The sequence below is a fragment of the Lepisma saccharinum genome, chromosome 7, assembly GCF_977018435.1.
Source record: "Lepisma saccharinum chromosome 7, izLepSacc3.1, whole genome shotgun sequence".
Taxonomy (NCBI): domain Eukaryota; kingdom Metazoa; phylum Arthropoda; class Insecta; order Zygentoma; family Lepismatidae; genus Lepisma; species Lepisma saccharinum.
In genome coordinates, this window is record NC_139235.1 from 81,638,860 (window position 1) to 81,664,343 (window position 25,484).

At 38.4% G+C, this 25,484-nt stretch overlaps 1 long non-coding RNA gene across 2 annotated transcripts in view; it reads left to right on the plus strand.

The window, feature by feature from the left end:
- LOC145989963 (uncharacterized) overlaps positions 1 to 25,484 on the plus strand; it is an 82,636-nt gene that overhangs the window by 23,345 nt on the left and 33,807 nt on the right. For both annotated transcript variants that reach the window (XR_014441906.1, XR_014441907.1), the window contains exons 3-5: positions 5,427 to 5,659; positions 12,175 to 12,237; positions 18,948 to 19,052. This is a non-coding gene — a long non-coding RNA (uncharacterized LOC145989963). The remainder of the gene's footprint in view (positions 1 to 5,426; positions 5,660 to 12,174; positions 12,238 to 18,947; positions 19,053 to 25,484) is intronic.

The following is a 25,484-nucleotide window of genomic DNA, read 5'->3' on the forward strand; positions in this document are numbered from 1 at the left end:
TTGCCAATATATAATCTATTGCAGACTTTTGTTCATTATTCCAAGTGTATATTGGAATTTTATGGTTGTCATATTTCTTCTTAAACCAGCTATTACCTACTAACTATCCATTTCTCTTACAAAAGTCCACTTTCCTCCTTCTCTTCTCATTCCTCAGTCCCCATCCATCTGCTCCACGTTTTTCCATATACCCTTTCCTGTCTCTTCCCAATTGTGCATTAAAACCACCCATCACAATTCGCCATTCCTTTCCTACATGTTCTTCCAAGTCGTCTTCAAATTCTTCTTTCTCCTCCCTGTTTGAATTAGTTCTATTACTTTTTCCACTTCTGACTACAAATCCAACCCCACTTCTCCTGCCCTCTTCTGTACCTGCCCAATACAGTTTATAGTCTTTCCTCAATTTCATTTCTCCTCTTCCTTTCCATTTAGTTTCGCTCATTCCAAAGATGTCGATTCCTCTTCTCTCCATTAGATCCACAATTTCTTCAGTCCTTCCTGTCAGTGTTCTAATATTAAATGTCCCTATTCGTAGCCTGCGTCGTCTCCAATTTCCAGTCCTGCTTGCTTCTTTCTTTTCTAGATTTTTATTTATTTATTTAATAGAAGATTCGAAATACAGCGTTAGCCATTTTACATTGGAACGATTTTGTAGAACATAAGGACAAAAATAATAACATAGAAACATTACATGTGGTTAATAGACTTACATACTTTTAGTTAACTTTCTTCTAAAACGGTCCAGACTTTCAAAAATGTCTATTTGGCTTCCTAGATTTTTATATTCACTGGGCAGTCTATGGAACAGAGAGCGTTGGATGAGGCACAATCTCGGCTTCTGAAAAACCAAAAATTTATTCGTTTTTCTTGAGCGGGCAGGCACACAAAAGTGAATTTCCTGAAGAAGGCGGTCACTTCTGATGTTGCCATTCACTATTTTATGTAGAAATATATGGTCAGCCAGTCTATGTCTCTCTTGAGGATTTTGGATATTAAACATTTGCAGGAATATGGACTTTTGCAAGTGTTTTGTGGACGGAATTCGGTGTCGAACAATGGCCAGGAAGAAATTTAGGATGGAATTTAGTATATTTGAATTTGAGGGGCATGCCATAGACCAGATTGGAGAACAGTATTCAATTTTAGGTGACACAAAAGATTTGTAAAAGGTGCTGAGGGCAGTCAAGTTATTTATTTCTGTGAAAGGATAGAGAAGACCCAGCATATACATTGAACCCCCTTGTCACAGCCTATACCTGGGTGGTGGGGCTGCCACCTGTGGGTTCTCAGGTACACTCTTGTTTTCTGTTGGGGTTCCAACTCCCCTAGCCTTTCTGAATCCCTCCAGGCCCACAAGGTAGTGGAACAAACACTTATGGTGGTGTTTTTTCGCCATGAGACAAGGCTGTCGATGAGTATCTGTGGTATTTGCTGAGTATGTCCATGCCACTGGACACCCTCCACACCCTGATAGCCTTGCTGCCTCGGTCCGGGACTGCTTATTTGGGTTTCCCCTTATTCGCAGCTTTCCCTCATATCTGAGAGAGACTTCACTTCACAGGCTTCACCTGTGACCCAACCAGAAGCTGAGGCTCGCATTGGACCTAAAATGTCCTGGATTCAAACCTTGCCAGAATAATTTATGTTCTTTTTATTATTTTATTTGTGTTTGATATTAGCCGTTACATAAAATCTTTCTCGTGAAACGTCTTTCTCATCTCTTTTAGCTGTTAAGAGAGATATTGTGTGTTCAGTTTCAGGCGATGTATATTTCATCCTCCCCCCCACACCAAGGCTGATCCTAGATGAGTGCGGAGCCTGGGGGATACAATATACAATTACAAAAAAAAACAAAAAAATCACAGGTCAATAATTATGGGAGGGCATTTATTTGTATTTAATTCAAAAACATGTTGTTCAATATCAAGCTATTATTTTACCTATCAAAGTTTCAATTTTTAATCATATTCAATAATATTTTCTGGCCAACCAGGATCCAAGGTTGGAATACCAGCCTGGGCATAGATATTCTTTGTGAATGTCCCTTCATCAATTTTATCATATTATCACTCATCCTCATGTATGTGATTAGCCAAAAGTGGTAGAAAAGCAAAGTAAAATAAATCAAATTAATCAATAACATTTTCTTTCTCTTTTGTTATGTTTCTTGGAATTTTGACACTGTAGTGAATTTACATGGATTACTACAAAATAATATTTTCACTTGATTTCATTCTATAACTAAATGAATAGTGTACAGCAACTATTTTGATTGATTTTTAAGTGTGACTTTGCTTAGAATAGATTGGGTATTTAGGTGTGTTAAAACAATCCATAAGTGAGGAAATATCAGATTCGTAGCTTAATTAGAAGCACCAGCATCCATAAACTCATAATAAGCAGTGCATAATCGATAATTTTTATCTGGCAGGGAGCCTCCTGATGTGTGTGGGGCCTGTCAAGTGCAGTTGCCACTCCCTCTACATGACACAAAGTGTCACGTCTTGAAATCTTGTAACTCTTTATCCTTTTTTCTTAGCTATTGGTAAAATTGTCACATGTTTAAATCCTACTAAAGTATTTTTCTTTTATTTGATCTTTTCTACACCCAGTGGTGGCGATTGGGGGGGGGGCGAGGGGGTCAGTCACCCCTGCACTATGCTGAACCTTATCTACAAAGTTAAATATACTGTATTTCCCTCCCCCCAGTTTTGGAACCCAATCGCTGCCACTGTCTGTACCAGTTATGAGAGGTGGTCCCGCAGTCAAATGAAACTTGGTGCACACCCTTCCCTTATTGTTGAAAGAAACCCCATGAAATTTTTTCACTCTCTCTCAAACGGTTTTAATTTTACAGCACTTTGAAATATCATTAAATCTGGGTTGTCTGTCACTCATGAGGTCCTCGGCATAAGATACCTTTGCTTATATTTTATTTTTTTCTCCTTACCAATGAAATGAATGTTATTAAATCTGTATTGTCACTACACGAGGCATAAGATACCCTTGCTTACATTTTTTTCTCCTTAACCAATGATCAAATCCCTCTGAAATTTTACACCAAACTGAATTAAATTACGATAATTTCAGAAAAAAGATATCAGCACTCAAACTATTTTATAAAATCCTTAAAATATATTAATAATGTACTTGTAGCCTAATTTTTGTGGTGTAAAAACTAAGTTACGAAAACCTAAATTTTCAGCATGTAGGAATGATGGAACCAAAAGTTTATGATGTTGAAAATCATTGCAAAGACATGCTCCTTCTCTACAAAGAATGAAATTTATGTTGTTTTTTTTTTACTCCTTGTAACGAAAATTTTATGTGTTTTCTACATTGTGGAAATTTTCAGGGTCAATCAATACCAAATGGTCCAGCACTGGTCGCTCGACAATTGAATTTTTTTTGTATATGCTTCCTCTAAAAGGAATTAAAGCTCTGATATTAAATGGCTTCCCTACTAAAAAGAAATCCTAAACGTTGATTTCTCTTCAAAGTTTAATATCGGTTTTGACCCTAAATTTCAGCCATTTGAATTAGAGATGATCAAAAAAAAGCACAGGACATAAAATGTACCTTGAAATGTACTGAAAAAACATGTTTTTTACCCAAGCAATTAAAAAAAAAAATGGGTCTGACCCAGACCGGGCTGACATGGATGACGATTCTAATTGAATACGGTAGATCTTATCCCATTGCTATTATTGTACAACCGGATTTCTACCATGCCCTCGTATATTTCTGTACCAATCAGCTACAGTGCATAAAATGGATTTCAAACATCAGTTCAATCTGTCACTCGATCAATAGATTGCACAATTTATACCATGCCATCGTATATTTCTGTACCGATCAGCCTCGGTGCGTAAAGCAGATTTCAAACATCAGTTCAATCCCTCATTCGACGTATATTTTTGTACCGATGAGCCTCGGTGCATAAAATGGATTTCAAGCATCAGTTCAATCAGCCAGGCATTTCATATTTAGCGTTATATTCATTTAAGTGGCATCACTTGTTCCTCGCTGAAGAATTTGTACCGACACGGAACAAGGAACTCCTGTGAAAATCAGACAAGGAACTGTTATGCCTCACACACAACACACAAAAATCATTGTGATCTCATATGCAGACTTCTAAAGTACGTTGCAAGCAATAAAAAATATGATTGCAGATGTGTGTGTGTATAAGGAAGTCGATAGATTCCTTTTACAGAATCCTTCCCTCCAGTTCATCTCCTCTTCATCTGTGTAGCAGAATGGGTAACGATGATTTCTTCTGTGTTGTAAGTACCCCTTTTGCATTTTACTTTGTATTCTGTGTCTTTGGACTAATTTGCAAAGATGGAATAAGTGCTAGACATTCACAACTACAGCTGAGCAGAATCAGGGACCTCTTTTATGGAAACAGTTAATTCCTCGATTCGAACCCTGGGTCTCCGGCAACATTCGTAACCATGCCTGGGTGGGATTCTAATCCAGATTTTCTTTATGCAGACATAGTTAATTCCGGGATCCAGGGGTAACAATCATGCCTGGCTGGGTACCTCTTTCATCAAAACATAGTTAATTTCAGGATTCGTACCCTGCGTCTTCGGCATTCTAACACAATACTAGTTATATACAAACACAACATTTTTCTGTACAAAATCTTTTATTAACACATTGAAATTCTATAGAAACATCGCAAGTTTTTACATATACAAACTGTTTTATTTTACAAAAATGGTTACATATAGATGTCTGTTTATAGACACACTGAACATCTATAGAAGTGTTACAAGTTGCTTTTACAAAAATATCCGCAATATGCCCTATATTTAATTTCTATATACAACATATTAGTCTGTGGTAGATGTTAGTGTATTAATTTGGGTTAGTTACTCGTTCAGTTTTCTTTTTTTAACATATCCATCATTCGTTCATGCATATTTTCCCCTGTTTCTCCTGTCTTCTTATTTTCAGCCTTCTGATCTCTCACACCTTTAAATACCTCCATCAATTCGAAACATATTCTTAAAGATAGATGGGAGGGTACATATTGCACTTTTTGTATATTTTGTATAAAATCGCCAAACACTGGCGCATCTCATTTTTTGTCAACAATGTAAGTAAATATTTTGACCAAACAGTCCACTGATACATCAATATCTTTTCATGTCTCTACTATTTTCGCCAATAAGTCTTCCGCCAGTCCATTTTCTTCACAGAAATTCACATAATTGGCGATGTGTTTTTCAACCTGTCTTCCGTGTATTTTACTCCATACGTTCCTTCTTTCTTCCGGACCTGCTGTCGTCTCCTTAATATCGCCATACACCAAACTCAATCCAAGGGGGAGTGTCGACATCTGAAAATATACACAGATTATGTTAGATGTATATTGTATGTAAACCGTGATTACAGTTATACATTTGTTGTTTCAGAACCGGGGGCTGGCTCTTTTCGAGGCTTTCCTGAATTATGTGTCTAGCGCAGGAATTCAGGACGAGTGTGAAAGACTACAGACAGCACTCAATCATTTCTGGGAAACAGAAATTATTGCGCAACGTCTAATGGAGATATTCATCCAGATGTTCGCGGAACATGACCAATTTCTGAACAGACGAAGTCAGGCTGAGCGGGAATTGGAGGCGGAGGTCGGCACAATCCTGGAAAGGTGATTATTATTCTTTTCTCCATTATATCTATTCGGTACTAATTCTGTAGTTTTTCAGACTTATATGTACCATCTACGAAAACCATTTGTACTAATTCAGTAGATTTTCAGACCTATATGTAACTATACTATATACAGGTGCTCAAACTGGTAACGTATCTCGCATAAACCACTTTTCTGCTCATTAATGCAGTACATATCGATCGGAAACCCATGATCGTTGCACTGCATCACACACTCATCAGGCAAATTTCTATTATAAAATGTTATCAAAAGCGATTCCCTGTATCTAACAGGGATATCGAATATTAGCAATTTAGAATTTATACTCGCCGATATTCTTTTTTTGTAACCTTTCTTTCAATGCCGGAACTATTACCGGATATGCGAGACACGTTGTTAGGCCTGGAAAGCACTCCGTATTGATGTCAACCCTACGTTCCCGTTTCCTCGCATCGCTACTGATGTTGTCTATCCCGCCATCTTTAATCTCGTCATACTGATGCTGTTTATTGTTTTTTTGCTTCCCACATTGTCCGAACTTGTTGGTCCGTCAGATATTTCGGAACGTCTACATATGGTTTTTCTTCTCTTGTATCCTCTTCCGTCGGCGATCCTGACATTATCGGTGACTGAATGAAACATAAACATTAGCATGTCAATTTCCTTTTTCTGACTTACCTTTACGATTACAGACATTAATTAATTCTCAAACTATTTTCATCTTCACACTTAATCGACTGGCACCTGTTCCAAATTACATATGTAATACATTGTTTTCGAAAAAAATGTTATATTCATAAAGAACAATTTGAAACTTACTTTCATGTCGTTACCCCCACACCCCCTATATGCCTTCATGGCATGCTGCTAAGCACAGGGGAGTACTTTACCTTTTTTTACCTTTCATGATAATAAAATCATCTTTCGGAAAATAAAGTGAACGGAATCGTGCATTCTTCGTAATTTTCTTGCTGCATTTCAGTTATGCCAATCTTGCCAATCAGTTCTCTTTTCCCTGGTTTATTTACAAATTTCATTTTGTTGATTCCACGGGATGGAAAACACATGTAAGCTTTTCAATTGTCCTGACCCACAAAACGATTTAGAGCAAAAAACTGAACAGTAGACATTAGTTTTTCGCATGTTCCCGATGCTTTGAACTGCTTCAACACAGCGTAGTGGAGTGGTTCCTGAAAATCTCACCAGATGGCATATCGGATAATTTTAATTGCGAATAACATTCTATGTGATTCATGCGGGAAAGCATAATTTCAGGGGCACTTTCACCCGAAATGGACACAGTGAGTCCGGCCTCATGCAGTGATGCCAACTCTAGCATAATTGTGCTGAACATAGTACATTTTGAACTTCGTTGGCACCTAGCAGCACCCTGTGTTTTGGATAATGGTAAAATATAGCATCATCTATAAACATGCCCTCTGGGAGACAGATAAATTGAATTCAGAGGAACATACTTTGAAAAAATAAATTTAGAAAAAATTGCAGATCTTATATGTTTCAAACATGAGCGTTGGCAGGGGGGTCGACCGCTACTGCTACTACTACTATTATTAGTAGTAATAACAATAATAATAACATAATTTAAAGTACCGATAATGCAATAATTTTAAAAATAACCTCCCCCCTTGACAAAATTCTGCATATGCCACTGGTCTGTATCACAATATTTTTGAGGGGAGGGGTTTTCCTCGACATCTTCGATTCGACCCCCCCCCCCAGGAAAATTTCTAGCGACGCCCATGGTGTCAAACAAAAGGTAAGGTAGCATGCCGATCCAGCCACATCTGGTCCACCATCTTCTTTTCATCATCTTAGCTCACGGGGAACGTGTTATTGAAGGAAATTGCTAGAAAGTTGGGGTCACAGATAAAACAAGCTGCCACCTTTTGTAGTTATCTAATTTTCTCAAATTTTTTTCAAGCGATTGAACCAATTATATTGGTTAAACCATTGTAATTAATTTAATGGAGGAAATTACCATTATTGTATAACTAATCAACGATGCATGTTCACATCGCAACTGCCCCCAAAATAGATGCATAAAATGAACTTAAGATCTAAGTCATCTAAGCACAATATAAGCCATGTTCGAAAGGGGCAAGACTGTACTTGAAGCAAGCATCCTCCGAGTATGATCTTGAAGTGCGGTCTTCAAGTCATGGACTGGAAGTACACGTCTTTCGAATTGCACTTCGACTGCAGCACCAAATACGATCAGTAGATAAAACTGAGTACTCATTGTTTTCTTTGCATTTTGAACACTTATTTTTCACCATAGAAATCACATAGCATTTTCAAATGTCCGTACACATACATTTCCACACATTAGAAGAACTATAACCAACAACTTGCGGGCCCATAACGTATATCTACCTGTGTTGCTGGCTTTCTACCTCCGTGATTTTAAACAAATGAACAACGAGTGCGGAAACCACGTGACCTAGTCACCAACCATCTGCACTGCGAGCTGTGCACTTCCGTACTTCTGTTCTTGGTGCTTTTGAACTGTACTAGGTGATGTCAGTTCCGCCAAGACCATACTTTAAGTCTGTACTTTGTACCTTTCGGACAGAGCCTTAGTTGCATTTAGCAAAATTTAAGAGTTTAATCAGCACACTTTTCCTGATTGGGAGGTTGGCAACGCTGGGCACATGGTACAAACTAGGCTTCACATCTGTTTCTTGTCCAACGAGGGGGAAAGGGAAGGTGAGTTAGAAAGGCAAAGACAACTTGTTCCGAGGGCAAAATAATGTTTCTATCACAGTGTTCTGCGTTTTTGTTGGTTTTTCGATTCACTCCTGTTGCGTTGTTTTTTTGTTAATATTTTTTTATTTTCGTTCATTTATTTTTTTATTGTTCTTTGATTCGTTGGGTTCTTTTTACTTTGCTTTTTGTGCTACTTTTGGCTAATTTGACCAGAAATATCCATGCCCAGTCAGAGATTCAAATCCAGAACCCCTGGCATCGTAGCGCAATGTGCTAACCACTCCGCCAGGGGGTCGGATTTCATTGTTCTGAGCTTGAAGTAAGAAAGGGAAATAATGACTTGTATTACTCTGGAATGCTACAAAAACAAGCATAAAAGCCTATTACCGGGCATAGGAAGAAAGTAGGGGCATCGGAACATTAAGGACTGCCACTCGAATGACATCTAAAGCATCAATTTACAATAAAATTAAGAAATACGGTTTACGAGTTGGCACACATCAAGAGTTACTATTCAGGTACATTGATAGATGCAAGAATATGTTACATTTTCGAAAATAACTTTAAAGGTTATATTTTTTATATTTTGAAAAAGTCTCACCCATAACAATTAACAACAGGAAGTCACATGCCTGTGCCTGCCCTTCCAGCGACAGAATGCTTTGCCACTTGAGTGTAAATAACATTGATTTACAGATCATGAGAAAATAAGATGGGGAAAATGCATGGTAGAGGATTATCCTAACTAGGGTATTCCACTTTGACCCAGTGTACCCTCTCGAGAATTACGTAAGATTTCAATGTTTACGTAATAGTTCTAGCTTTCGGAAGGCACAAATAACGGAGTTGTTTGATCCCAAAGTATGACCCACACAAGTTGAACTATTTTCGGAGCACTTTCGCCGCTTTTTGTTAGTAAAAACTTTGTATGCACACAAAAGTAGCGAAATAACACTTTGGAATTAAAAAATAACTATCAGTACCAAACCTAGTAATCCTGACCTAACTACGTAAAATTATAGCTGCTGTGGTGGAAAGTCGTTTTGGGTGCTATATTCACTTGCATTCGAAATGGTTCACATAATATAAAATTGGTTCGAATGTGCACTGTGCGCAGAGGCGAGGCGTCCAGTCATCGGGAGATGCAGCGATGACAAAGCAAAATAATAAAAATATTGTTTTTGAAATATTTTAGATAAGAAGTAAAAAAAAATAAGTCATAATTTTCACATATTTGAACGAAATTAGTCACGCAACATCACGAAACACCTAGAAATACCCCAGAGATTCGCTAAGTTTAGCACATTGAAAGGACAGCCCAGTTCTACCCCCCATGTCCAACTGGCCCGTCATGTTTCCTCTTGAGTGCAATGCTGTCAGGCGGCCAGCTCATCGCAGCAGGTCTGTGAATCCAAGGCCCTTCGACCACTTTTCCCTCGCTCTTGAAAGTCTAGCCATAAGAGACCTTTATCTTCCAGCCCCCTTGTTTACAAACATGGCAGGGTTCTCAGAATGTCCAGCGCAGTAAAGCATGCAACGCTGTTGTTTTTAAGAGAAAAACACATATTGAAGAGCATCACAACGTGACTTACATAGAATACAGCGTGTCCATAAATATACTGTCATACTTTAAAGTGATATTACGTCGCATTGGATAATCGTATTTAAATGAAATTGGTGACATTTGAAAGTAAAACTCAAATATTTTTGTGCATGTCAACAATGGACACCAATATCAGCAATGGACAACAATGAACGAGATCAAACATAGAAATTGAAATAAATTCACTCCTGACAACAATGGACAATGCAGGTTCATTGTTGGATATTTAGCAGGCAGGCAGGTTACATGTGAATGTTTTCCTTTAAAATTGTGTTGTTATTACAGAAGATTTAAGAACGTAGTTGGTGTGTTTTGGAATATCATTCCACGCAGAGTGTGGTGAAGGTTCAGCGTGCTTATAGGCGAAGGTTTCAAAATCAGGCTCCTTCACAAACGTCATTTTTTTTATGGGGTTACATAAAAGATTGTGTCTATGTACCCCCATTGCCTCAAAACCTGCAAGAACTGCAAATTCGCATCACTTCTGCAATCCAGTTCATCCCTGTGGATATGTTGGAGCGTGTGTGGCATGAATGGGAATATCGCCTTGATGTCTGCAGGGCCACTCGTGGGGGCCACATTCAATGTCTATGAGTTGTAAAATAAAATATGTGAGTTTTTCTTTCAAATGTCACCAATTTCATTTAAATACGATTATCCAAAGCGACGTAATACCACTTTAAAGTATGACAGTATATTTATGGACACGGTGTACATGAAAGTAATGGTGCTTAGCAAAAATGTAAGTAAGCAAGAGCATAAATTTCCTTACGGTTAGTGCTAGAAAGAACTTAAATTAAAAAAGCAGTTCTGAATCCTTCATAGTATTTCTCCTTTAATTTTATTTATTTATTTATTTTCTTTTGATCCTGCGGTTCAAATATCGACTTTGGAAGTAGAGTATGTGCCAAAATATACAGTTCGAGGGCTGTAATGTTAATTGCGACCAGGGACCGTCAAAAAATGTCAGTTTCCCCCGTATTATTAACATTTACCCAACCTAAATTTGCCCGACCCTGTGGCCGAGTGGTTAGCACATCGCGCTGCGATGCCAAGGGTCCCGGGTTCGAATCCCGGTCGGGCTTGGTTGTTTGTGAATGTCCATTCATCAATTTCATCATTTCATCACTCATCCCCATCTTCGCAAATTAGCCAAGAGGCACAAAACACGAAGTAAAATAAACTAAATCAATCAATCAATCAACCAACCTAAATTTAGTGAAAAATACCTTTTTTAAAACCAAAACTTAACAATAAAAAGGGGTAATTCCGTGGTCACTTATGTTACAAATTATAAAAGTATTTGAAATGTGATTTCACAATAATTTACTACTTTTACTACAGTTTAAAAATTTCCTTAGCTTCATTAAAATTATGTGGCCACGGTGGCTCAGCCGGTAATGCGTCTGACTACCAAGCTCAAGGTCCCGGGTTCGATCCCCGGCCGGTTCAAATCCGGGAACTTTTCTAACGTTGAAAGCGGCTCCGGCACCCACCCAGAGTCGAATGATATGGGTACCTGGGGGAAACCCTGGAGGGTAAAGGCGGTCAGGGGCGTGATGCTGATCACATCACCCCCACTCACGACCGGATCAAGAAAGTGTGGGGCGTTACCCCCACACCCCCTATACTCCTTTATGGCGTGGTGCTAAGCACAGGGGAGCACTTTACCTTTTTTTAAATTAAAATTATAATTCAACTTTCTCACTCAAATTTGATCATTGTTATTCATTGTATAATGAAAAAAGAAATGAAATAAAACTATCACTTACGTTACACAGAATGTGACAGTAATATGTGAAAAGTAAACTTGCAATTTTATTCCTGTTCTGTTTTTACAATTTGAAAAATATAACTTTGTGTCAACTTAGATAAAGTGTCTTGGAACCCAAGACCATTTTAAAGTATTAAAATACTCATGTGTAAAGACAGAAAAAATAAAATAATAGTCACTTACATTACAGTAAATGGTCACTTACGTTACTAGTCCAAATTAGGTTGAGGGTATTAGTGTGTGAGTTATAAAAAAACTCAAACATGGGGTAATTCCATACAAAAAGGGACAAAATAAACAATTTTTGAAAATACATCTAGTGAAGTTTTATCTATATGGTTAAATAGTATACTTTCTATAGTCATTTTGGCAATAGTGTAAAATTACCCAGCATTCCCTACTTTCCAGATGGCAGCTATGATAATTTCCCCGTAAAGTGACTGCTGGTTTCCAAGAGAATTTCTTTATCAGGTAATGTTTTTTTCATTTGAATACCTAATGATATTTAGGCTTTACCAACTTAATTGATGGCTAATTTGCTTAATTTAGTGATGTGCTAAATATAATATTTATTGGAAGTTATCTAATTTTATTTGTATGTAGGGTTTTTATAAGAGAAGTTTTTACAATGAAGGTTTTAAACAAACTAGGGAATATGGGGGTAGTGAATGTTGTAGAAATGTTTTCCAAATTCCACCCTCACCTAAATTGTACCGTTTCCTTCTTTCCTGACGTTTGAGATGATTTGACGTGGCTATGACATATTTCTGATAGCCGAGAAAAAGAACCTGAAGAAGGGAGCAGTTGTTCCGTTCCCGAAATGTCGTATGAAACAATAGATACTCACTACATATAATTACAAAAGTTTTGTATTTTTGATCAGTTTAATGAGAATACGAATTAATCTGTAAATAAATTCTAAATTTCATGTTAAAGAGTCTATTTCACATTTTGCAGATCATTTTGCATCATTTCATGATAAAACAGGGTACTGCTCAGCAAAGAAGAGAAAACCCCTGGAAAATATGCAAACTAAAATCCACCCCCACTTGTTTCTGATCCGGTGAACAGCAGCAGACGAGAATCTGGGGGAACCCTTTTCCTCTGCTCTCAAATGGCACGCTGTTGCCACATTGCCTCACAGCTGTTCTCTGACAGATGGAATTCTGGTGGACCTGCCACAAAATGCGACGTTCAGGGTGGCGTGGTCATTGGTTGAAAAGAATGGATAGCGTTCGTGACGATTCCCGATTTAAATAATTAATAACAATAAAAATTATTGTCATGGTTGTGATTCTTACTATGCGATAGTAAATATTACCATCTAAGAAACAATTTTATCTTCAATTTAATTATTAATTATAATTATATCCTTAGAGACAGTGGCGGCGATTGGGGGGACCAGGCCAGAGGCGCTAACTTAAGATAAATTTTGGGGGGGCAAGGTTCGCATAAACAATATTTATGTAAATAGATAACCCGTCAAATATACACACAGCTTACATTTTAAAAATAAAGAATGATTTGAAGAGATTTTCTCAGGCAATCGGCCAGGTGATTTCTGAATAGGCTTTCGAGAGCTAACGTCACTCTCATCTTCAGGGATTGAAGGGAATCCCTGAAGATGAGAGTGACGTTAGCTCTCGAGAGCTCGCTTTGTAGCTTGATTGACCGGAAACATGTAACATCCTTTTCTCACTTCGTTGTCAAAAAATTTAACAACATTCGAAATCACCTCTCGGCTCTCACTATGTACGGTTTTGCCCTTCATTTCAGTACAAACAACATACACAACAGACGCACTCGAACTCAATAACCTTTCATCCATGTAAGTTTGGCAACATTGAAAGTGTGTTAAAAATCAAGCAGTCCTTGCTACCCCCCACCCGACCCCACCCTCGAACAAACAAGTTGCCTACAGGACAGCAGCACCAGAGAGACTTTCTCATCTTTGCTGAGCAGTAGGAAAATGCACCTCACACCTTTCAGAAACATTATAACCTCATATTTCACATTTCCTGTTTTGGTCAAAAACGAAATATGCGTGCTCGTACTAATACAACTACATACACCCAGGGAATGATTGATTTTGTTTTGCATTTGTTGAAAGCATGAGAATGGATTTTTCATATCCTGAGGTAGCTCCAAATTCTGACGACACTTCAAATCTCTTGCCTAAACTACATTTCTGGAGGTTAAGAAAAGAGACTTAAAATATTTTAGGGCATCATTTAAGCTATAGTTTGACAAAAATGTTGAAATATTGTGCATGTTTAAGGATCGTTGGGGGCTAATTGGGGTCACTAATGTTTTGACCATGGGAATTCCCTTTGCATAGCAGCTAGATATTTAGGATGATGGATACAGTATTCCATTGGGACGAAATCAGCCAAGACAATTAAATATGGCAGACTTATAATATTTGCATAGTTAATTCATGAAGGAGATCTTTATACTTCAAACATCCAGAAAAAAATGGGAAAACACTACTGTGAACAAACTGTATCGAAGCAGATTTAAAAGTGTTGTATACCAGGTGTGCCGGTTAGTAATTCTTAATTGATCCGAAAGAAAACAAGTGTATGGGGAGAAAGGTAACAAATGCTTTATTCCAAGTATGTGCCATCGCTAGCTATACATTGTGCCAATCTGTCCATCAAAATTTGGATGCCCTTCCAGAAAAATCGTTCACATTTGGAGGTGATCCTGTCAGCGAGTTGTTGACTGTAGCGAACAGCATTCACTGTTTCACCTGGTTTCAGAAGCTCATGGTACACCACACCCTTCTGATCCCACCAAATGCACAGCATTGTCTTCCTTCCGAAGCGATTCGGTTTTGCGGTCGATGTTGAAGGTTGTCCTGGGTGAACCCATGACTTTTTGCATTCTCGAAGTAGATCCATTTTTCGTCCCCAGTCACTATCCGATGCAAGAGAGACTTTCTTTCATGCCGAGAAAGCAACACTTCACACACAGTTTTTCGCTTTTCCATTTGTCTGTCGTTCAGATGATGTGGGACCCATTTTCCTGCCTTCTGGATCTTTCCCATGGCATGAAGACACTCAGATATGGTTTGGTGACCAACATTTAACTTCTCTGCCAGTTGTTGTTGCATTTGCGTATCGTCTTCATCCAACAGTGCTTGCAATTCAGCATCTTGGAATTTTTTTGGCTGGCCAAGGCGATCTTTGTCTTTCAAGTCGAAATCACCACTTTTGAATCGTCGAAACCAACGCACTCAGGCATCTTGCATTAGGACATTGTCACGGTACGTTTCCACAAGGATACGATGGCTTTCACTAGCGTTTTTCTTTTGATTGAACAAGAAAAGCAGGCACATGCTCCTTATTTGGTTTGAAGGTCAACATGTTTCCCACACAAACCCAATATCACGATCACTCGCACTTGGTTGCACATCCACTGCATTTTGACAGGTACTGTCCTGGCAGCACACTGACATAACAGTTGAGACTGTGCACCAACCCTTGCTTCCAGTGCCATCCAGCGACGAAATTAAGAATTATTAACCGGCACACCTGGTAGTATTTCTGCACTATTTAATGGCCTATGGTGGCTTATAAGGAAATTAAATAAATGAGTCAAAAATATGTTTGTAGCTGTAGCAGAAATAATTTCTAATGCAAGCACAACACTGCATTCACAAAAATCAAGAGGTCCCGACTTTAATACTCAGTTGAGGCACATGACACAGTGCTTCGGATCACACTTTAAACTGTTGGCCCAGTCCCGATTAGCCTTCCTGTGCATAAAGTGGACTTGAAGAAATAAAAAAAAAATAAGTACAAGATGAAATGGTCACTAAAAAAAGGGCTGCATCTTGGAAAAACAAAACTATCACAAATAGGGTCTGTACTTCCACCAACGGCAGGTTTTCTGACAAGGAGAAGAACCAACTCATCACTACTAGAGAACATGCTTAAATATGAATATTGTTGCAGGGAGAAGAGTGTAGCAAACCTGATTGATTTGGCAAGGTATTCAGTGGTTGTGTTACATTTAATAATAACTTCAAAAGAATGTAAGATTTTGCCTTATCAGTGTGGCTATTGGCATACATATGGTTGCATAGGCCTAGTTTGCACCCCAAACTACCTCACAAAGATGTATGTACAACGTGAGCAGTTCTTTGGGTTTGAATTCTGTTGACGATCTGTGGTGAATGTTCATTTCCCATGCAAAATCCTTGCTTTTATGCTTTGATTTGTGATGAATTACTGTCTAATTACAAAAAAAAACATGCTACAAACAGAAATGACATGTACTTGGGTTTCTATCATGGATTTACATGAAACATTTTTTTTAAACCATTACCCAATACACAATAAAACATACAATACAATTACAAAAAAGGTGAAATTTATATACAATAACATAACAATTATGCTTTCTTTCACAAAAAAGTATACCAGTGACATATTTTCAAGTGGTGACATCACATAAAAATATGGATCATATCATGTTTCTCTTGTTGAAATAAAATGTTAGTTTCATTCTCATGTATAGTAAGGTGCCAGTATAGGGTTCCATTGAGTATTGCCAGAAAAATAAATTATAACATATTTTGTACTCCCTCTGTAGTATATGCTAGGAATGCTAAACTGTGTTCGAATCGTGGGTAGATTTAATTTAATTATTCTTTATTGAAGGGCAAGGTTCAGCCTGCGGCTTTTTTGCCACTGAACCCTAATGGATACATGCCACACACTAATGACCAGTGAATGGATTTATAAGTAAATACATATTTATGAAGCTGAAATCAATTACGTGGGTCGTTCAATATATAAGTTTCCGTATGCTGTAAAAAAAAATATTTTTAAGATACATTAGAAAATTATACATACATGTGTAGGAGGTTCCTTCCTCAGTTCTCCACATAATCCCCGTAGAGATTCATGCATTTGTCCCACCGTTGCACCAATTTGTCCATACCCTTTGCAAGAAAATCAGGGCTCTGGCTATTGAGCACTATTGACTTTAACACCGGAAAAAGATGGAAATCACTCGGTGCTAAATGGGGGCTGTATGGAGGATGGGGCAGCCATTCCCACCCCAATTCTTCAATTTTGTGTTGTGTTTGCACTGCTGAGTGGGGGCGAGCGTTATCATCAAGAAGAATGACACCAGCTGACAGGAGACCTGATCGCTTATGTCGAATTGCATTTTTCAGTTTATCCAATGTTTGACTATAACGGTCAGCATTAATTGTTCTTCCTCGTTCCAAAAAAAGTCCATAAGCAGAACGCCCTTAGCGCCCTTAACTCCAGCTTTCCAACACCATCCATGCTTCTGAACTCCTTATGACACGAGCCCACGTTTTCCGAACAAGCATTTACTTTTCGCCCTTGAGCGCATGCGCCTTCACGTCTGATAATGAATCGATTGCTGTTCCATGTGATGAAGGATGGCGCTTGTCAACCATGTGCTTCTTTTTAATGGCATTGCTTTATACAATATTTTATAGCACAGGGAAACTTATATATTGAACGTCCCTAGTATATTTTATGTTATCTTTCCGCATCACTTCTTATTTTCAATATTTCTACATATATTAGATTTTGGCTCATATTTTAGTTATTTTTACATATTATTTCCATATTCCAGAACATTTCTCAACATAAACTCCATATTCAGGCAAGAACTACATGTCCCCGTGTGACCGAAAGAGTTGGGTGATTATCTTGTGAATAAAAGTCTGAAGCGACATTAAACAAACAAAAGTTTATGACATTCCAACTGTTAAGCTTTTGCTATTGTAAAAAACTTGAATTTCCTGTTTATTAACAATAGTGAATGAGGGCTCAAGCATCGGCTCCTGGTTGTTATAAAGGTAATTTTGGCAACATTGGAAGAGAGTCCCAAGTCGAGAGCCCATTTCTAATCCTACCCCTCACTACTAGTTGCGTGCCCAACAGCAGCACCAGAAGTAACAATTTTGTGGCACACGTATGGGATTCGCTTGTGGTTTCTCTTCCAAACAGTCATGGTAATAGTTACAATGCCTAGTGAAGCACACTCAATTGTTTTAAACTTGTTACATAATGGAGTTTGAAGATGAATGTTTATCAACCAATGGTAAAGTTTTATTTTGCAATGTGTGTTCAACCAAAGTGACAGCCATTCAAACATTCTTAGTGTAACAGCACATTTGTTTTACAATTCATGTCCATGTAAGCATACTGTATTTTATGTAGCTCATGTATTGTCTTATATTAATGGTAAAAATTTACCCATTTTTAAGTCCATATTAGCTCCATATTTCGATGAAGAAAACTAAATATGTATTTTCATATTCAGCACATTTTTACTGCATATAAATCACTTTCCTGCTAATGACACATTAAAAAAGAATGAAGAAAAGCTTGCTTACATATACACAAAATATGCTACATGCATGTGTGACGCACTATGTACTTCATCTAATCATCATTAATCACATCGGTGTGATTAGTCTAGAGATGTAGAAAAATATCATAATATAATTGAATAATATGTCCAAAATCTTCGTGTTATGGGTTAAAAAATTGTAGCCGTATTTTAAATTTCAGTATATAATTTGCCCCACCCACTCTGGTCAGAGGGGCTGTGGTGCTGGTCACATCACCCCCACCTTCAGCCATGATCAAGAAAGTGTGAGACCCTAACTCCACAATCCCTATATGCCTTCATGGCATGGTGCAAAGCACAGGGGAACACTTTACTTTGTGGTCAAAGAGAGGCTAATTTCGAACTATGTATAGTATACAGTTTAAAGTTGGATACACTAAAATATGTGCACCTCGGGGAATGCAACCCTGGAAACTGATCACAAGTGCCACAGTTTACAGCCAAACGAGTGCACGAAAGAGCCAGATCTGGCTCCAAAGAGCGAAGTTGGCAACAGCGATCGGCAGCTACAGCAGCGAGAAAGCCTAGGGGAAATTGTCCCTCTTCCCCTTAACAAAATGCAATGCGTACATACAAGGAAAAAGAATTGACAAACAAACTTTAGGGTTAAATTTGCCATTTTTTAAATTTTTTTTTAGGAATGTAAAGTAATAGCTCATGCTTATTTGTGTTCTGCATGGAACATTTGCAATTTTATATAAGATAAGTTACTGTATCAGTGAAATGGTCACATCTTTGAACACCTAGTAAAATGTATTGTACCTCCATTGTTGTAGGCTTTGGGTTGAAATCCTGGAGGAAGCTGTAGAAGTCCTGGAGTGTTCCTGCAATCAACAAGTGGAGAAGTTAACATGCATCGTCTGCAATGAGAAATACATCATGTAAGTTAGCTATAATGCATATCTATTTCATCCATTTGAAGTGATGAGGTTTATACAAGGTACCCATTGACGGAAGTGTCAATACCTTACCTGGGAGGAAGGGGGGGGGGGGTGGACCACTTGCTAACACTGCCCATGACCTATAAATTGTGGATAATCAAAGTGTGGCATTTTCTTGGATTCTAGAATGAGAAATCTATTAATATATGTTCAGCATTGTTGCTAGCCGTGATTGATTTAAATAGTATACCAATTTGAAAACTTAACGTGTGCTGCAATCAGTGTTTGTAAAACCCCAACCCACCTGGACCCAGGTGGGTTTAATCAGGTTTTTTCGGGTTTTGTCGAGCTTTTATAAATAAAAATGTGAATACATGTAATATAATTCACATTTGTAATTGCCGCTCAACCTACCCACTGCACTTTGCTGCCTGGCACACCAACTAGCAGACCACAACAAACTGCTAAACCATAGTAACATTTATTTTTTATCCTTTATTCTCTTACGATTTCCTGATTACCTCTGTTCCTCTGTGTATAGTAAGTTTGTATGTTTGAATTGATATTAGCAGGTGTTGTATCAATAATGGATGCATTACGATATAAGATACATTACAACTTGTCAGAAGCATCAAGAGATCAATTGCAGGTGTGTACTATTATCTTCAGTCACAAGCATAATAAAATAGCGATAGTATACATAGTATTCCCCGATAGTAGATCGAAAGAAACTGGTTTCAGATCAGAGTTCAGTTACTTTTATTATATACTAATATATTTCATATGGCGACTGAAAGCAACATAGTTTCATTTGCGTAGCTTTCTTCATTTAACAATTCACGCTAGTCCATGAGGCCTTAAAAGATCACTTTCCAGGCTTGCAGCAGACTACAATATGGGGATGTGTCTGCGAGAACCAATGAGGTCCGCGAATGAGCGAGCCCGGTTGCCACAGCTAGCTCGCTGCCCCTTTCTGGAAGAGTGAGTGACCTCTGCCTGTTGTGAGTGAGTGCGCTTGTGCTCAAAATATAATACGTGTTTGAGATGGAAATGTTGCTAGCTGTGTTTGTTTTGGTTGTAGGAGGTTTACGTAGTGGAAGAAGTATACGGTCAGATTAGAGGGAATTGGTGGTGAATGTGTACGTTTTTTCAGTCAGAATTTGATGCGTGCAGAAGAAACTAAGTTTGGTGATGGCCAGAGTGTGTAAATCTTGCATTCGGCTCATTCTGAAAGAAAAGGATGCTGCAGATGCCAGGGGGTTCCCTCTGAAAACTCCAGTTAAGAAGAGAAGGAAAGCCACAAGATCAAGTATTGACAATTTTGATTGAGATCTCTTACGTAGAAGCATTTTAGATATGTAACAAAGACAAGTGCATTCCTAGCCTGCCTGATATGTACAGTGCGTTCAATTTAAAAGCGGTATGGAGCACAAATATACAATATACAAAATATACAAGTAAGATTCTTAAAGCAAGTGTTGAAAATAATGACCTTGTTCTTGAATGCACATGTTAACACGTTTTTCCATATTTCTTGCGACATTATGGAGGACATCTACAGTTATACTCCTAATTTCCTCAGTGATGTGGTGCCTCAGCTCTTCTAAGGTGCGTGGATTCTGCCTGTATACTTTTTGCTTCAAAACCCCCCACAAGAAGTAGTCCGGACTTGAAAGATCTGGGGGGCCACAGTCCCTTTGAAATAATCCTGTGTCCAAAGAAATCTCTTAACATAGCCATAGTCTCATTGGAAGTATGCGGAGTTGCGCCGTCCTGCTCAAACCAGCACAGACGTTCCTCTGGTTCCAACATTGCAACAAACTGCATTATAATGTTTTGGTAAATTTCACTATCTATTGTGTTTTCAAAAAAAATGGGCCGTGGATATAGCACACCAGCCACCAACTTTCTGAGGGTGGGGGGGGGACTCCACGAAAAGATAGGGATTTTCAGAGCTCCATGTTCAATAATTTTGCGAAGACAAGTAACCATTCAGGTGAAACCATGCTTCATTGGAAAAGAACACGTAGTCCAACACAGTGATGTCATTCCCAATGAAGTCCTTCAACCATTGACAGTAGTGCACACGATTAGGGTAGTCAATTTCTTTTAATTCTTGAAAAACTTGAATTCGATATGGATATAATTTCAACATTTTCCTCACTGATATATGGGCTGATCCTACGGACAAATGAGTCTCCTGGCTTAGGCATCGTAAAGGTTTGTGGGGGAGATCTTGTCATTATTTCATTAACATTAGTCACTGTCTCTTGTGTTAGTACAGTCCTCCTACGTCGGTGTTTCACGTTACATACAGACCCTGTCTCACGGAATTTATTGACCATTTTCTGAATTGAACTTACAGTTGGAACACTCTTACCGAACATTTCCGTGAATTTACTGCAGCTTTTTTTGAATGAATTTGTTCTGAAATAGTGTACAACAATAAAGGCACGTTGCTGAACACTAAATGGCATCGTAGAGGGCAATTTCCCACTCACTCAACTCAACGAAGAACAAACACAACCCAGCAGTACAGCAGAACACCTGCAACTGACAATGCGTCAGTCCCCTCCCTCCCCTCCTCGTCACCTCCCCTTCCCCTACAATAAACTTTTCCTGTAACAATGGGCATAACGGAACGGACGGAACATAATGGACGACAACAACAAAAACAAGACTCAAATATACCTTACGTACCGCTTTTAAATTGAACGTTCAACAAAGCAAAGGAGGTTATTTCGTTTCAATGTTCTATGTGGGCTCTCAGAAAAGTGATTAAGGCACTTGGGTTTGTCTATAAAAAAAGTGATTTGGGAAGGAAGTACTTGATAGAAACGATGTGGTTTCCAAACGAAGCGAGTATCTTCGGAAAATGAAAAGGTTTAGGGAGGCTAAATGATTTATCGTATTCCTTGACAAAATGTGGGTTAATGCGAACCACACCAAAGGCAAATTGTGGATGGAAAATGGGTTTATTTCGAATGCTTTGTTGATATTTAAATCCAAATCAACAAAAGACTACCTCGAAGAAATGGACGCCGATCGATTTAAAGAATGGTTCGAAAATTGTCCTGATGAAGAACATGACTTGCTTTTCCACAAATCAGGTCGTCGTCTTCTTACTCGCCCACGAAGGGTCGCCAGCATTGTAATGAAATATTGTTGGTTGACTGTTTGACCTTCGGGTACACAATTCGAATCAATTCATCGACATTTGCAAGGTTTGATTCCATTTTTGACGTGCAAGACCATCCAGGATGCTTGTCGTTCACAATCACTTCTCGTCCCTCTCTAAACCTTTGAAATCACTCAAATACTTGAGTGCGTGATAAACACACATCTCCGTACACTTCCTTCAACAAACCATAAGTTTCTGTGGTGGATTTTCCGAGTTTGATAAGAAACTTCAGATTGATACGCTGTTCCACTTTCACACTTAATTTCTTTTCCGACGGAGCACAGATGTACGGTTCACTTCATCCACAAACTGCAGAAGAACTGAGCGCCGCGCACCCTGGGCAATCACACAGCCGGTAGGCAAGATATCACGTTATACACCCATGCAACGCTTATCCTTGACACGCTTGCCGTTTGTTGACAGCAACATCAATACAGTTTTTTTCTAGCCACACCTCGTACATTTCAAGATGTCGGATGTTGAAAAATTATTTCGGGAGTCAGTTGACAGTGTGACAACAGAAAGCTGGAGAAAAGCATGCGTCATTACATGTTTTTGGCTTAATGCATTAGAATTTTCATTTGTTTCACTTACTTGTTCTTCATGTTTTAAAACAATATATTCCTTGACTTCAGTGTACTGGAATTTCATAGCGATGCCTATTCTTTCATTCACTGAAGCAAGCACTGAAATCACTGTGCGAAAAATTATTCCTCTTTGCTGCCTCGGCCTGTTTGTTTGGCCAAGGAGCAGAGGACACGAGAGTATCGGGAACAGTGTGCGAGCGACGTCTGCTGTTAGCCCGCGAAGCACTCTTTCTAAGGCCTTCTGCAGTATAGCGCCTCAATGATAGTAGTTACAGAGAAACTGACTACAGATCTGAGTTCAGTAACTTTTATTTATTAGGATCTAGAAGTTGATTTTGAATGGGATTTTATTAAATAGCAAAATTAATCTGTAGTTATAATGACAGTCGTGATCGCATTCTAAGAATCTAAAACACAATCTTCATTAGTATACACCTCTATGACGTTCCTTCATTTCATAAATCATTGAAATACCAAAGTTAATGATAAAACCCACTGGGCCCTGGGTGCAATAGTCCTCAAGGGCCTTACTCCTGCATACCTCGACAGTGGTAGCCGTTCATTCAATTTAATTACGTATTAGAGGCAAGGAGCAATTTTAAAATATGAAAACTAATAGTTTTGTAATTTGATGCCTGCTGTGACATCATCACCCCTGGTGGATCAACCCAGTTGCCTACAAATTTTCGAAATTGAAATTTCCCCCGGGAACCAGATTTAAATGGCTGCTACTTGCCATTTTTTGCACTCCTTTTAATATATTCGTTTACTTAAATGAATAAATAATCTACTGGTTCTGTTGATGTGAAATTTTGTACTTATGAAGTAAAATAGCAAAATATGCTTTTATTTAATCTTCATTCACATCAAACAACTTTATTTCTCTTGTAGTCTACGGTTGTTACAACCATAAAAAACACAGTTTTGATTCAAACTAAAAATAAATGTCTGATGAAGGGAGCATGTGTTCTGAAACGTCACAACAAAAAACTGTATTTTTATGCTTATAACAACTGTACACTATAACAGGGTATCTACCAAAATAACAGATCCAAAATTCTTGACTTTTTCACCTTCTTTTCCCTTTTTCTTTAATTGCCCCTCCCCCCCACTCAAAGTCCGTCGAAGCCCACTTTCCCCCGCTCTAGAATGTTTGTCATAACAGGTCTTTTTGTCAATCCCCATGTTTACAACTTCGGCAGGGGTTCTGTGACGTCATCAGCATGATACTCTCTGCGTGTCTGCTATTTTGAGCACTGTAAAGCTTGCAACGCTCTTGTTTTTAAGAGAAAAACACATACTAAAGATAAAAAAAAAATATTATAAAAGAGTGTGAGGGTATATTCAGGCAGTTCCACGGAAGAACAATAAATCGGGGAGCAAAAGTAATAAGCAGTCTGTTGGAAATTCTGAAAAATAGGTTTCCCCGTGAAGATCCGAAGATGCTCAAGTTGTTTTGTAGAGCAAGAACATTTTTCCGAGTTCGATATCTGAATCGCAGGACCCAAGAAATAGAAAAGAGAAATGCCATGAAACAAAAACAATGGACCCAGAGCTGCTCTTCTTCCAGTTCTTTCCAGCACTAGTCGTGGGTAAGTTTATGCTTTTACATACTTATAATTCATCTATACACCATTACTTTCATGTATTCCGTGTAAGTTGTTTTGCGATGCTCTTCAGTATGTAGCATTTTGTAGGTTTGGTGCGTATTACTCACAATTCCAGAATATAAAAAAAGACGTTAAAAACTGTACTTACGTATGCGAGTATGTTGTTCCTATTTTTCTTTCTGTAGAACGACGTTTCGGAGATTAACTATCCCCTTCTTCAGGTTCGTATGACAAAAACTAGGTCCTTAGCATAGTACCACGTCGAAATGTAATATAAGGATTGTGGACAAGGGTTGGTGTGGTTACATTTAAAATATTATATCCTTGCCCTAGAGGTATATAAAAAGCTCGTCGTTCACTAAAAAAACTTGCACAAAAAAAACAACCTATTTTTTAGAATTTCCAACAGACTGCTTATTACTTTTGCTCCCCGATTTATTGTTTTTCCGTGGAACTGCTGGAATATTCCCTCACACTCTTTTATAACTTGCATCCAATTAGGAGAAGGAGACACAAGGCCACTCCGTGACAGAGTTTCTATCCATCTTCCACCCGATGAATTTGATGCACAAATTTCACCAGCTTCGACATTCCTACATTTTCTTGCGATATAGGCCGCAACATACCGCAGAGCCTCCTTTTCTTCATTTCTCATCAAGTAAAGCATGTCACCGTTTTCATCTGGCAAGTCTACAGATGATGACGTAAAGGTCACTTCTTGTCTTTGGTCAGTTGTTTGAGAATCGACGAGATGATCAAACAATGAAGCAAGCATTGTGGTCTCCCCAGCATCTTCCACAGGAGCACTCCCCGGGTGAGGCAGGTGGCAACCTAGTATCAATAAGCGCAACCTGTGCTTCACTTCTACCGCTAGCGGATTGTTGTAAAAATTCCCCATCCCACGAAGTTGAGAGAAAAGGTTCTCCAGAGCATCTTGGTTCAACTTTCTGGTAAGAATGTATTTCAAACCTTTTGATTTTAAATCATGGTATAATCCTCTTAGGCTGCGGATGGAGACAAGAAATCCTTGTTGGAATGGAAGAAGATTGCGTTT